Here is a 12,652-nt window from a genome sequence, read left to right as displayed (position 1 = left end):
ATATACCAGCAATGAACAAGTGGAATTTGAATTTAAAAACACAGTATCATTTACATTAGCACTCTCCCAAATGAAATAAATTCTGTATAAAAAATATATACAAAATCTATATGGGGAAAACTACAACACAGATTAAATAAATCAAAGAACTAAATAAATGGAGAGATATTCCATGTTCATGGAAAGGAAGACTCAATGTTGTCAAGATGTCAGTTCTTCCCAACTATAAATTCAGTACAATCTCAATCACAATTTTAGCAAGTTATATTGTAGATCTCAACAAACTTATTCTAAAATTTACGTGGAGAGGCAAAAGACCAGAATAGTCAACACAATAGACTGAAAACAACAAAGTTGGAAGACTGACAATAACTTTTTTTTTTTTTTTTTGAGACAGAGTCTCACTCTGTCACCCAGGCTGGAGTGCAGTGGCGCAATTTCGGCTCACTGCAACCACCACCTCCTGGGTTCAAGCAATTCTCCTGCCTCAGCCTCCTGAGTAGCTGGAATTATGGCACATGCCACCACACCCAGCTAATTTTTACATTTTTAGTAGAGAGGGGGTTTTGTCATGTTGGCCAGGCTGGTCTTGAACTCCTGACCTCAGGTGATCTGCCTGCCTCAGCCTCCCAAAGTGCTGGGATTACAGGAGTGAGCCAGCATGCCTGGCCAACACCACCTAACTTTGATACTTACTATAAAACTACAATAATCAAGACAGTGTGATACTGGTGAAATAATAGACAAATTGATCAATGGAACAAAATAGAGAACCCAGATGTAGAACCACACAGATATAGTCAACTGATTTTTTCCAAAGGAGCAAACGTGATACAATGGAGCAAGGACAGTCTTTTCAGTAAGTGGTGCTGGAATAACTGGACACTCATATGCAAAAAAATATAAATCTAGACACAGGCCTTACATCCTTCACAAAAATTATCTCAAAATGGATCACAAACCTAAATGTAAGATGTAAAACTGAAACTCATAGAAGATAACTCAGGAGAAAACTTAGATGACATTGGGTATAACATTAACCTTTTAGATCCTTGATATTTACCCGAAAGAGTTGAAAACTTATGTCAACACACAAATCTACACATGAATGTTTATAGCAGCTTTATTCATTCATAACTACCAAAACTTGAAAGCAACTAAGATGTTCTTCAGTAGGTGACTGTTACATCCAGACGATGGACTATTATCCAGTGCTAAAAAGAAATTAGTTATTGAGCCTTGGAAAGACATGGAAGAACCTTAAATATATAGCACTAAGTGAAAAAGGACAATCTGAAAAGGCTACATACTATATGACTGCAACTATATGACACTCTGGAAAAAGGAAAACTATGGAGACAGTAAAAAGGTCAGTAGTTGCCAGGGCATACTGGGGAGAGAGAGATGAATGGGTGGAGCACAGAGGATTTTTAGGGCAGTGAAACTACTCTGGGTGATACCATAATGTTGAATACATGCTATTATACATTTATCCAAATGCACACAATGTACAACACCAAGAGTGAACCCTAAGGTAAACTATAGACTTTGGGTAATACTAATATATCAATGTAGGTTTATCAGTTATAACAAATGCACCACTCTGGTGGGGGATGTTGATAATGGGGAAGGCTGTGCATGTGGAGGGCAGAAAGTATATGGAAATACCATCTTTTCTGCTCAATCTTGCTGTAAACTTAAAACTGCTCTAAGAAAATAAAGTGTTAAAAAAAGAAACTAACCATTAAAAATGTTAAATTGGATTTCATTAAAATCAAATATTCTTTTAGCGCAGTGGCCCAGTACTTTGGGAGGGCGAGGCAGGTGGATCACCTGAGGTCAGGAGTTCAAGATCAGCCTAGCCAACATGGCAAAACCCCATCTCTACCAAAATTATAAAAATTAGCCAGGCGTGGTGGCGCATGCCTATAATCCCGGCTACTCAGGAGGCTGAGGCAAGAGAATCGCATGAACCCAGGAGGTTGGAGTGAGCTGAGATCGTGCCACTGCACTCTAGACTCTAGCCTGGGTGACAGAGCGAGACTCTGTCTCAAAAAAAAAAAAAAAAGTCTTCTGTTCATCAAAAGATGTCAAGAAAATCAAAAGGCAAGCTACAGACTGGGAGAAACTATTTCCAATCACATACAAAAGAGTAGTGTACACAGTAATGTATTGTGTGTGTACTTATCAATTATACACATAAAATCTATGCATTTCGTTGCATGTGAATTTTGACTCAATACAAATTAAATGCATTACATTTTTCAAAACAGTATATATATATATTTTTTTAATGGAGTCTTGCTCTTGTTGCCCAGGCTGGAGTGCAATGTCGTGATCTCGGCTCACTGCAACCTCCGCCTCCCGGGTTCAAGCAATTCTCCTGCCTCAGCCTCCCGAGTAGCTGGGACTACAGGCACATGCCACTACGCCCAGGTAATTTTTTGTATTTTTAGTAGAGATAGGGTTTCACCAAGTTAGCCAGGATGGTCTCCATCTCCTGACCACATGATCTGCCCGCCTCGGCCTCCCAAAGTGCTGGGATTACAGGCGTGAGCCACTGCACCCGGCCCAAAATAGTATTTTTTAATGCTATTTTTTTGCAAAAGGATATGCCTTAAGTCTTGATCCAACCTGGAATTTTCAACTATATTCTATTATTCTCTTAGAGTTTTAGCCTAACCACAATGTGAATTCAGAGGCATGGTATAGGTTGGTAAATACTCTTCCTAGCTTCCTTTCTTTTTGGTTCTCTGCCTATTTCTGACACAGAGGAGCAATATCTAGGAAAGCCCTTTTGGCCTTTCTCTTTTGACCATGTTGCAGTACTCTTCTTGAGGGACCAAACTTTTGTTTTGGCAAGAGGCTTCTAATGACTTCACAAGCTCTGCAATTGATTCTACCCCAAAAATGCTGGGGTAGAATTGGTTTTGTTCTTTACAGTCCACTGTGACTGGCCAGTGTCATCCTTCTTGATCTGTCACCTGGATTATCACTATTTCCCATTACCTGCTCCCTCCAATAATCTCAGGGAGATTTCTCCATCTAACACATGATTCTGATCACGTCACTATCCTGCTTTAAATCCTACTGTGACTCCCTAAGACCTACAAAACAAAGTTCAAATTTCTACACCAGAAAAGGCCACGGTCTGGCCTCTTTCTATTTCCCCAATTACTTTTCCTTGCCTTATTATTATTATTGTTTTCCTTGAGACAGGATCTTGCTCTGCAACCCAGGCTGGAGTGCAGTGGCATGGTCACGGCTCTCTGCAGCCTCAACCTTCTCAGCCCAAGTGATCCTCCTACCTCAGCCTCCTGAGGAGTAGCTGGGACTAAGGGTATGTGCCCCCATACCCACCTAATTTCTTAAATATTTTTTGTAGAGATGGGGTCTCCCCATGTTGCCCAGGCTGATCTTGAACTTCTGAGCTCAAGTGATCCTCCCATTTCAGCTTCTCAAAGGGCTGGGATTACAGCAGTGAGCCACCACACCCAGCCTTCCTTGCTCTTCATTGTTCAAAGATTATGCATCTTTTGTCATGTCTCTACCCATCCTATCCTCTTGCCTGGTGAGCCCTGCCCTACCCTTGTGCCCACGAATCGGGATCATCATGCAAACTTGTCATACTTCAAGACCCAAGTCAATGAAATCTTGCAGGACACCCCCAGCACAGTCAGGCTCACTATCATCCATTATCTCTTTGACACATTGTATTACCTCTATTTGCTAAGTAGTCTGAATGCTCCCTGAAAGCAGGGTTTTGTTTTTATTTTTTCTTAATCTTTTCATTTTTTTTTAACATTCAACACTTGGCTCAGGTTCATTTTTTCAAGTAATAAATAAGAGAATGAGGGAGGGAATTGAATGAGTTTTCCCACTTTTGAAGTTTTCATGAGCATCCCTTAAAATGCAATCTCTCCTCCCACACACAGGGAAGAGACTCATCAAAGTCCTCCTAGTTCAGGCTTACAATTTAAAAAAACAAACATGTAAGTCTCATTCACCATAGCAGCTATTTAATGAGCTATATGCCTAGCTTGGGACTGTTCTCTGATTGAGGGCTGCTAAATTTATGCTGAGAATATTAATAGGTGCATGAAGGGGCATAGGTATTAAGGCCTTAGGAGGCCTTTCCCTTCTGATATCCACCTACCCCTTTGTTGTGCCTGAGGAACAGGTTTCTTTTGGTTTGCTTTTTTGTTTTTCACAGGGTCTCATTCTATCACCCAAGGTGAAGTGCAATGGTACAGTCATAGCTCACGGTAGCCTCAAACTCCCTGGCTCAAACAGTCCTCCCACCTCAGCCTTCCAAGCAGCTGGGGCTACAAGCATACGCCATCATGCCTGGCTATTTTATTTTTTTGTAGAGACAGGGTCTCACCATGTTGCCCAGGCTGATCTTGAACTCCTGGCCTCAAGCGATCCTCCTGCCTTGGCCTACCAAGGCTCTGGGACTGCAAGCATGAGTCACCATGCTCAGCTAATTGCTTTTTCTAATTTTTCTCCTTTTGTTTTTTGGAGAGACAGGGTCTGGCTATGTTGCCTAGGCTCATCTCTAATTCCTGGCCTCAAGTAATCCTCCCACCCACCCTCCCAAACTGCTGGGATTACAGGCATGAGCCACTCTGCCTGGCCAATTTTTTTTTTTTTTAATTAAAACAAACAAACAAACAAACAGTGTGTCATGTTGCTGAAAAAGCTCTGGGCTTGTTCTCATGCCTCAGCTTCATGTGTTCTAAAGCGACCAACTTCTCCATTTAACTATCTTCCTTGAGGAAAGGGTCTGAACCAATGATTTTCAGATGTCCTGAGAACATCCGGCTTATTTTTCTTCACCCAGTATGTTTATGCTGCTGTTGCCTTAGTGGCAGGATAATTTCAAACAGCATCCAGTGTGCAGGAGGATTTACATTCCCTCTAAGTTCCTGGCCCCCCTTTACATTCTAGGTGGGTACTTAGTACTTAAAGTATAAACCACCAAAAATTATTTCCTATTAATCACTGTATTGATTCACCCTAACATGTTGAGAATCAAGACAATTTTTTTTTCTGGAGTTGAAAAGCAAAGAATATTGTGGAACAAAAACAATGACTGGGTACTGAGATTGTGGCCAGATGTCAGGGTCAGCCCAGAAATCTTACACAATCACAGAGGATGGAAAACTCATCTTCCTTAGGCATTAAGTAGGCGTCTTCCCTTTAGGGAGGGTTTGAGTTCCCTGCCACATCTTCCCAGTTCACTGGACCACAATGGAGGCAGGAACTCATCAATTACAGGCAACTCGGATCCCAGCACATTTTCCAAAGCACTTCTTGTTTTTCAAGCCCCATGTTCCCAGAACCAGCTAATTTCACTTCTTATTGGGAGGTAGGAAAAGTCAGAAAACTGCAAATGAAAACCTTTAGCCATTGAGGATGAACAAAGCTGGTGGAGACCAGCCCTCCCAAGGTGACTGTGCAAAGGGTTCTTCCCTGCAAGCACCCACCTTGCTCCACAGCTGCAGCTGCACCTCTCCCAGATGCCAGGGTTTGGACTCGGAGCTCCTCATCCCTTGGAATGACCTGGGTGATAGGAGCATCTGTTATACTATCTGTAGGTGACTTTTGCTGGGCTGCTGAATGGGAGCTTGTCACCAGAATGACCAAGCCATGATCAGAAGCCTAGAACTTTCACCCCTACCCTTCATTCTCCAGGGAGGGAAGAGGGTCTAGCGATTGAGTTAATAATCAATCATGCCTTTGTGATGAAGCCTCCATTAACATCCCTAAAAGATAGAGTTCAGGGAGATTCTAGGTTGGTGAATGCATCCACGTGCCAGGACAGTAGTACACTCTAACTCTATGAGGACCTATGCTGGGGGGACCCTTCTAGACCTTGCCCTATGCTGTACCTCTTCATCTGACTGAAATATCCTCAGTAATAAATTGACAACAGTAAGTAAACTGTCTTCCTGGGTTCTGGTTGCTGCTCTAGCAAACCATTGAACCCCAGGTGGGGTTCATGGGAAGCTCCAGTTTGTAGCCAAATCAGATAGAAGTTGTGGGTAACCTGGGGACTTACTACTTGTGATTGGCATCTGAAGTGGGGGCTGGTGTTTGGGACTGAGCCCTTAACCTGTGAGGTCTGTGGTAATTCTGCTCTGTGTCAGAATTGAATTGAATTGTATGACACCCAGCTGGTGTGGGAGAAGTGGCTGGCATGGGAAAAAGTGTGCACATCTGGTCACAGAAGTGTTGAGTGTGAGTGTAGAGAAAAACTGTTTTTCCACTATGCACCTGCCCATTGCCAGGCAGGAGACTGGGACTGGGGGTGCTGGGTTCATGTTAGATTCAAGGACACCCATTGTAGCTGTGATCTACAGATTGGGAGACCACCACTGCCACTGCAGGTGTCTTTCAAGACCCATGAAGTAAGTGACTAGATACTGGAATGTGGTTGCTGAAACCCTCAAACCACCCCCCCAACCCCGCTCTGCCCCCACCGAGCTGTACTTGCCAGGGGAAACAGGCAAGGGGCAGGAAGGGGATTCCATCTCATTTCTGCCTTCCAGATTGCACCGGGTACATCTTATTGACAAGATCAAATTCATAAACGGAACCTGTTTGCTGTGTCCCTATGTGGGTGACAGACCTTCCTGGGCTCACCTTCCATCACACTTTTTTTCTTCTCCCTTCGCTTTTTTTTTAAATTTAAATTTTTAACTTTTTAGGGGTACACAGTAGGTGTATATATTTATGGAGTACATGTCCCTTTGCTTTTAAAAAGCTCTTCCCCTGTGGACTTAACACTACAGAAAAGTACCCAAAACAAAATGTCCAGCACAATGATTTATCAAAGCAAACCCTTGTGTCGCATCACCCAGGTGGGGAGCTAGAATGTCAGCACCCCAGGAGCCCCTCTCTTTCTCCTCCTGATCCTTCCTATTTTCTTCCTCCAAAGTGATCATGAACCTGATTTTGATGGTAGTCACTTTGGTGGTGTTACCTTGTAATGTTTTTGTCGGTTAAGCATGCACTCCTAAATACTATGGCTTTGTTTTGCCTGTTTTGAGCTTCATATGAATAGCATTATGCAATAGTGTATTCTTTTGCATTTAGCTTCTTTGCTGAACATTTCTAGGTTAATCCAAGTCTGTTGCTCGTTGGCCTCATCTGAGGACCTAATGGCTTTGGGACACCTGAGAAGCACCCTAGGGATGTTTTAAGTTGATTGGTTGGATATACAGATGTAACAAGACAAAACCTTAACGTTTCGATATTTTTCCTCTTCTTTCCTAAAAGTTCACACCTAACCAATTGAAGTAGTGTCGTTGTCTGGGGTAAATACCGGAGGTTCCTCATTTTACGCAAGGAAATGGAGTATGTGGACACACAAGAAGTGGCTTTAGGAGTAGAGATTTAATAGGCAAAAGAAAGAGAAAGGAGAACAGCTCTCTCTCCTGCAAGAAAGAGGGGCAACCCAGTGGGACTTCTGTCCCTTGGTGGAGCGCACAGGGTTTTATAGACAGGCTTGAGGCAGTGTCTGATTTACATACGGCCCAAGATTGGTTGGACCAGGTGGGACGTTTACATAGCTGGCCACCTACCCTAATCTTTTATTATGCAAATGGGGTTTCTACTTGGCCAGTGCGTGTTGCCTGCTCCTTACTGTGCACATGGTTGACAGGGAAAGGGATAGATGGAACCGCCATGTTGAACATGCCTAGCCCCAGGCAGCCTTTTCCTACTGGCACAGCTGACAGCATTCACAGCTGGAAGCTTGCATGTCTATGTCCGCAGATCGATTTTACAGGCTGCTCTTTGTTAGAAGAGAAGATGATTTGGGGGCTGCTTTTCATTAAAAGGAAACCTTACTGAGGACTTCCTTACCCTCACTATCTGCCTAATTTCTTCTTAACTCCTATATCACAATCGGCAGCAATTTACTTAGCTTTGAAGTAATTAGAATGCAATAGCAGTAAAAAAGAGAGAAAAGGGCCGGGCGCGGTGGCTCAAGCCTGTAATCCCAACACTTTGGGAGGCCGAGATGGGCGGATCACGAGGTCAGGAGATCGAGACCATCCTGGCTAACACAGTGAAACCCTGTCTCTACTAAAAAAAAGTACAAAAAAACTGGCAGGCGGCGTGGGGCCACCTGTAGTCCCAGCTACTCAGGGAGGCTGAGGCAGGAGAATGGCAGAAACAAACTTCAGGAGGCTGAGCTTACAGTGCCTGAGATCCCACTACTGCACTCCAGCCTGAAGTGACAGAGCCAGACTCCGTCTCAAAAAAAAGAGAGAGAGAGAAAAAAGTTAACTTTCTTTTTCATTTTCAAACTAGGCCCTTGAAAATCAAAAGGTGAGGTCCTGCATGGACCAGAAGTTAGAGTTTATGCCGTAAAAAGATGACAGTGCCGATGTTTCTTTGGGCTCAGGCAGCCAAATGTCAGAGTTGTGGGCTCTTTTGCTAAACCAAGGAAACCAGGTCACTTATACACTGAAATAAATAATGATCTGGGTTGCAAGCTGTTTTCCATGACAACTGACTAGTATACAAGATTTTGAGTTCATGGTTACATTTCACAAATGATAACACTGCACTTGTGAAGTTCAGATGTTTCTACGGTTCATCTCTGGAGGTAGTTTTATGGTTGCAAGATGGGGAACAGGATGGTTATGAGTAAGGCTTTACACCAGGGCCTTTGCTCTCGTGCATGCTTTTGGCCTCATTTTACATCTGCGTCGATCTCCCTGGAGTTTCTTTTCACTAGCAATGGTTAATTATGAAGCTTTCAGGCTCTGGCTTTAGGCAGGATTTTATTAGCCAGTAAGAGTAGAAAATCAGCTTGTAAAAATGTAGGACTTCATAAAAAGTATAGAACACTATAGATCCTTAAAGAAAAGGTGATGAGGTCTATAATATAATGCCTGCACAAGAAAATTAGAATAAGAGTTGAGAGAAGGAGAGCTGAGACACTATGCTTCTGTGCTTGAAAGAGGGTGACCAAAAATGGAAAGGCCCCAGAGGTGGAGGGGTGTATGTGTGTGTGCACATATGTGTAATGTGGAAGAGATTTTAAGCACATTTGTTAAAGAGGAAGTCTTTAAAGAGGGCAACATGGTTTCGAATTGAGGCTCTACCAATTGCTAAAGCCTGTGACTTTAGGCAAATTAACCTTTCTGTGCCTCAGTTTCCTCATTTGAAAAATGGAGTTTACAATCATAGTAACCTACATCATAGAGTTCTGAAGATTAAATGAGCTAATACATGAAACAAGACCTGACATACAATAAATACTAAATACGTGTTTGCTATTATTGTTATTGTTTGATGTTGAAGAAAAATGACTATTAGAGGGGGTGAAAGTAAAGACTTAGGAGAGGAGGAGTGATTTGGTTAAGTTTCCTTAGCCCCCATCCCCTGCCTCCTCCTGAGATGGGAAGGAAGCTTAGGGATGCTGAAAGATTGGACTTTGAAGGGTAGAAGTAGGTGCTCTATAAATGTGTTTTTTTTTAATTGATGAAGGACAACTTTATTATTTACACTTAAAGGCTGATGAAAAACCATTACTTATCCTATTAAAGAAAATCTAATATTTCAGTTGAAAATATAGTAACTATACTCATGAAATATTAATTAAGTTGTCTAAAACACAACTTGAAAGCATCTAGCATGCATGATTAATTTCAGTACAGTGAATTCAAAATCAAGTATACATGTTACATACATCAAAGCTAGATTACAAATTATCATCATCATCACCTTCTTCATGTTTTCTTTTCATTGGCGGTAGTTTGTGATGACACCATATTAGTGTAATAAGAATGTCTCTGGACCATTCGTGGCGGATTAATCAGAACATTCTGAATTGCTGATGTTACAGGAATTAATGCTTCACAGGGCAATGTGAAGCAGACATCTGCACTGTAAACCTTTGCCTTGTGAGGGACATTTGAGTGTTTACACAAACATGGTTTCGAGTCCTTGCCACAAACATGGTTTGTGGGGGTGGTATGCCCAGTGTGTGAGCACCTGGTGGGCTAGTAACTGACCCAACATTTAACCTGGGTGAGACAGAAATAATGCAGGGTGTTCACAGGAGAATAAAAACTCCAAACAGAAGTTTCCCTTGAGTAGGGGCTATGGGCTGATGAACCCCTGAAAAACAGGGTGTGGACCAAGCTAGCTAAGACCAACTAGACGCAATGCACTGGATTTGACCTAGGTTTCACCTAGGACCTCATTATATGCTCATTAACACACTAAATCACACCCACCAGTGCAGTGACAGTTCTGGGAACACCCATATTGGTGTAAAAATGAGTGGCACCACAGTTCAAGAAATCTCCATCTTTTTCCAAGAATTTTCATCAATATTCCACCCCTTGGTTAAAGAAACCCCTATAGAGAGAAACTGCAAACCCCACTGTGTGATTCTCTTGAGTATACCCACAATCCCTGTTTTTAAGTGTGTACTTTTTCCCTTTGCAATAAATCTCCATACTTTCACCATTTTCCAACTCATCTTTGAATTCATTCTCAAGACGGTGTCAAGAGCGGGGTTCAGGGCCCACCGGCATTTGAGGACCTCCCCTGGCCCACTGATATCATGGGGACTGTTATTCTTCCCTCAGAAGTTGATGCCTTTTTCTTTTAAGACTTAAGCCTGTATGTATGAGACAGGAGTTTGACAGGACTGATTTCACAAGATAGAGGTCACAAAGACCCCTACTGATAAAACAGACGCAGTAAAGAGGGCGGCCCAAACCCACCAAAACCAAGAGGGCACCCCATGGGGAGCCACTCAGCGTTTCCTTTCCTGGTATACCAGGGTTGGAAAAACCACTCCAGGCAAATAACCTGGATAAAGATTGCAACGGAAATCCATTAGTGGATGACCTCTGGTCATCCTCACTTCTCATTGTAGGATAATTATAATGATTTAGCTGCTGAAGGACACTCCCCTGAGTGCCATGACAGTTTACAAATGCTATGGCAACCCGGGAAGTTATTGCCCTCTCTGGTCTAAAAGGAGGAGGAACCCTCAGTTCCAGAAAATCCCCAGGGCCTTCTTGTAAAACTCATGAATAATCCACCCTCTATTTAGCATATAATCAAGAAATAACCATAAAAATAGCCAACCTGCAACACTCCAGGCTGCTCTGCTTATGGAGTAGCCACCCCTTTATTCCTTTACTTTCTTAATTAAATTTGCTCTCATTTTACTCTAAGGGCCTGCTCTCAATTCCTTCCTACTCCAAGTCAGGTAGCCTCTGTGGCTGTACCCTAGTTTTGGGGTTTTCCCTGCAACATATAGTTTGGAGCTGTTAAGCAATATCTATTGGGTGGCAATCTAGGACTTGAATAGGGCTTGATCAATGGCGAAGGGGTTTGATTTCTTTGCCTTGCAATATCTAATGAAAATCTCTTGGGGTGGAGAGGTATAAAAGCTGGTCGGCGCACACTGCATTGCAATTGCACATCAGTAGCTTTCTTAGCATGGCTTGAGTAAATTTTTGCATCATCTAGAACTGTGGTCACATAGGGGAAGGCAAACTCCAACATGTGATTTGTACCTCTTGGCTCATATTCTTTGATCTCCTCGATCCTCAGGACCTGCGCCATCCTCGGTGGATGCCTCAGGGCACATCTTCCACGTGTCCTGGGGAGAAGCCTTCTCACCAGGCGGTGATCAGACTTGTGGGGCTTTGCCACCTACATTAATGGATTCCAGTCGCGATCTTGATGCAAGTTCTTTGCTTGGTGTGGTTTTTCCAACCCTTGGTGTACCTTAAAACAGAAATGAGCGGCCCCACAAGGGGTACCCCCTGCCCGGAGCACTGGGCCCCCTGGTCTGCCCCATGGCCCATCCCCTCCTGGGGAGCAGATGTTCCTAAATAATCGTTGAATAAAGAATATTGAACTGAATGTGGCAATTACATGAGTTAGCAACATTTCTAAATAACTTTTTTTTTTTTCTCGGCTAAAGATGATTGTTTCTTAAGCCACACATTTGTCCTGATAGTGTTTCAAGGCCTCATAAACCTAAAATAAAATTGACATCATAATCACGACACACTCAGCACGGATATGAGCGTTTGGAGAGCGCTTCAGCCTTCAGCACAGGCACGTGTGTTCTATTCACGGGTCCGTGCTCCTCGGAAGGGCTGATGGTTCCTGTAAGTGTTTGTGTTCCCCGCGCCTTTCCTTCCTTCCCTTGTCTTTGGCGCCGGCGGTCACTGGGAAGCCTGGGAGAGGGAGTAGGAATGGCGAATCGGCGGGGCATGTCCTTCGCGCCGCCCCGTAGCTCCGGCTGCTGGCGCTGGCGCAGCGCGCGACCTTTTGAAAGCCGGGAGGGCTCGAATCGCAACGGCCGCTGCCGCTGTCGGGCGTACGTGTTGGTGCTAGAGGCAGATACAGGGTCTCGCTGGGGGCCTCTCGGGACCAATTTTAAAGAGGTACTTGGCCACGATTTCTCTTCACCTCCGACCTTTCCTTCCCGGGGCTGAGACTCTGGTAAGGGGAAATTTTTTGCGAGCCCCGGCGGGGGCCGAGCCCGGAGCCGAGGCCTCTGCAGGGGCTTTCGTGACAGGGTAGGATCTGGTTACAGCCGAAGAAGGATTTTGGCAATATTATTGCCAGCGAGTCCTGGATGGATGAACCAGTCCTG

At 43.6% G+C, this 12,652-nt stretch overlaps 1 protein-coding gene and 1 long non-coding RNA gene across 4 annotated transcripts in view; one reads left to right on the top strand and one right to left on the bottom strand.

Annotated features, from left to right (window-relative positions):
• Window positions 1–590: 590 nt before the first annotated feature.
• LOC103886699 lies at window positions 591–12,068 on the bottom strand. The gene is made up of 3 exons (XR_650479.4): window positions 11,559–12,068; window positions 5,490–5,565; window positions 591–1,214 (listed from the first exon to the last, which is right to left on the bottom strand). It is a non-coding gene; the product is annotated as an uncharacterized LOC103886699 (long non-coding RNA).
• PBK (PDZ binding kinase) overlaps window positions 12,047–12,652 on the top strand; it is a 22,249-nt gene continuing 21,643 nt past the window's right edge. The window contains exon 1 of one of the 3 annotated variants that reach the window (XM_009212749.4): window positions 12,047–12,498. The gene's annotated coding sequence lies outside the window, so the exon portion shown is untranslated. The remainder of the gene's footprint in view (window positions 12,499–12,652) is intronic. The other 2 variants (XM_009212748.4, XM_009212750.4) reach the window with 2 other exon arrangements.

The sequence above is a fragment of the Papio anubis genome, chromosome 8, assembly GCF_008728515.1.
Source record: "Papio anubis isolate 15944 chromosome 8, Panubis1.0, whole genome shotgun sequence".
NCBI lineage: Eukaryota > Metazoa > Chordata > Mammalia > Primates > Cercopithecidae > Papio > Papio anubis.
Note: the sequence above shows the minus strand (reverse complement) of the source record. Positions and strands in the feature narration are given on the sequence as shown.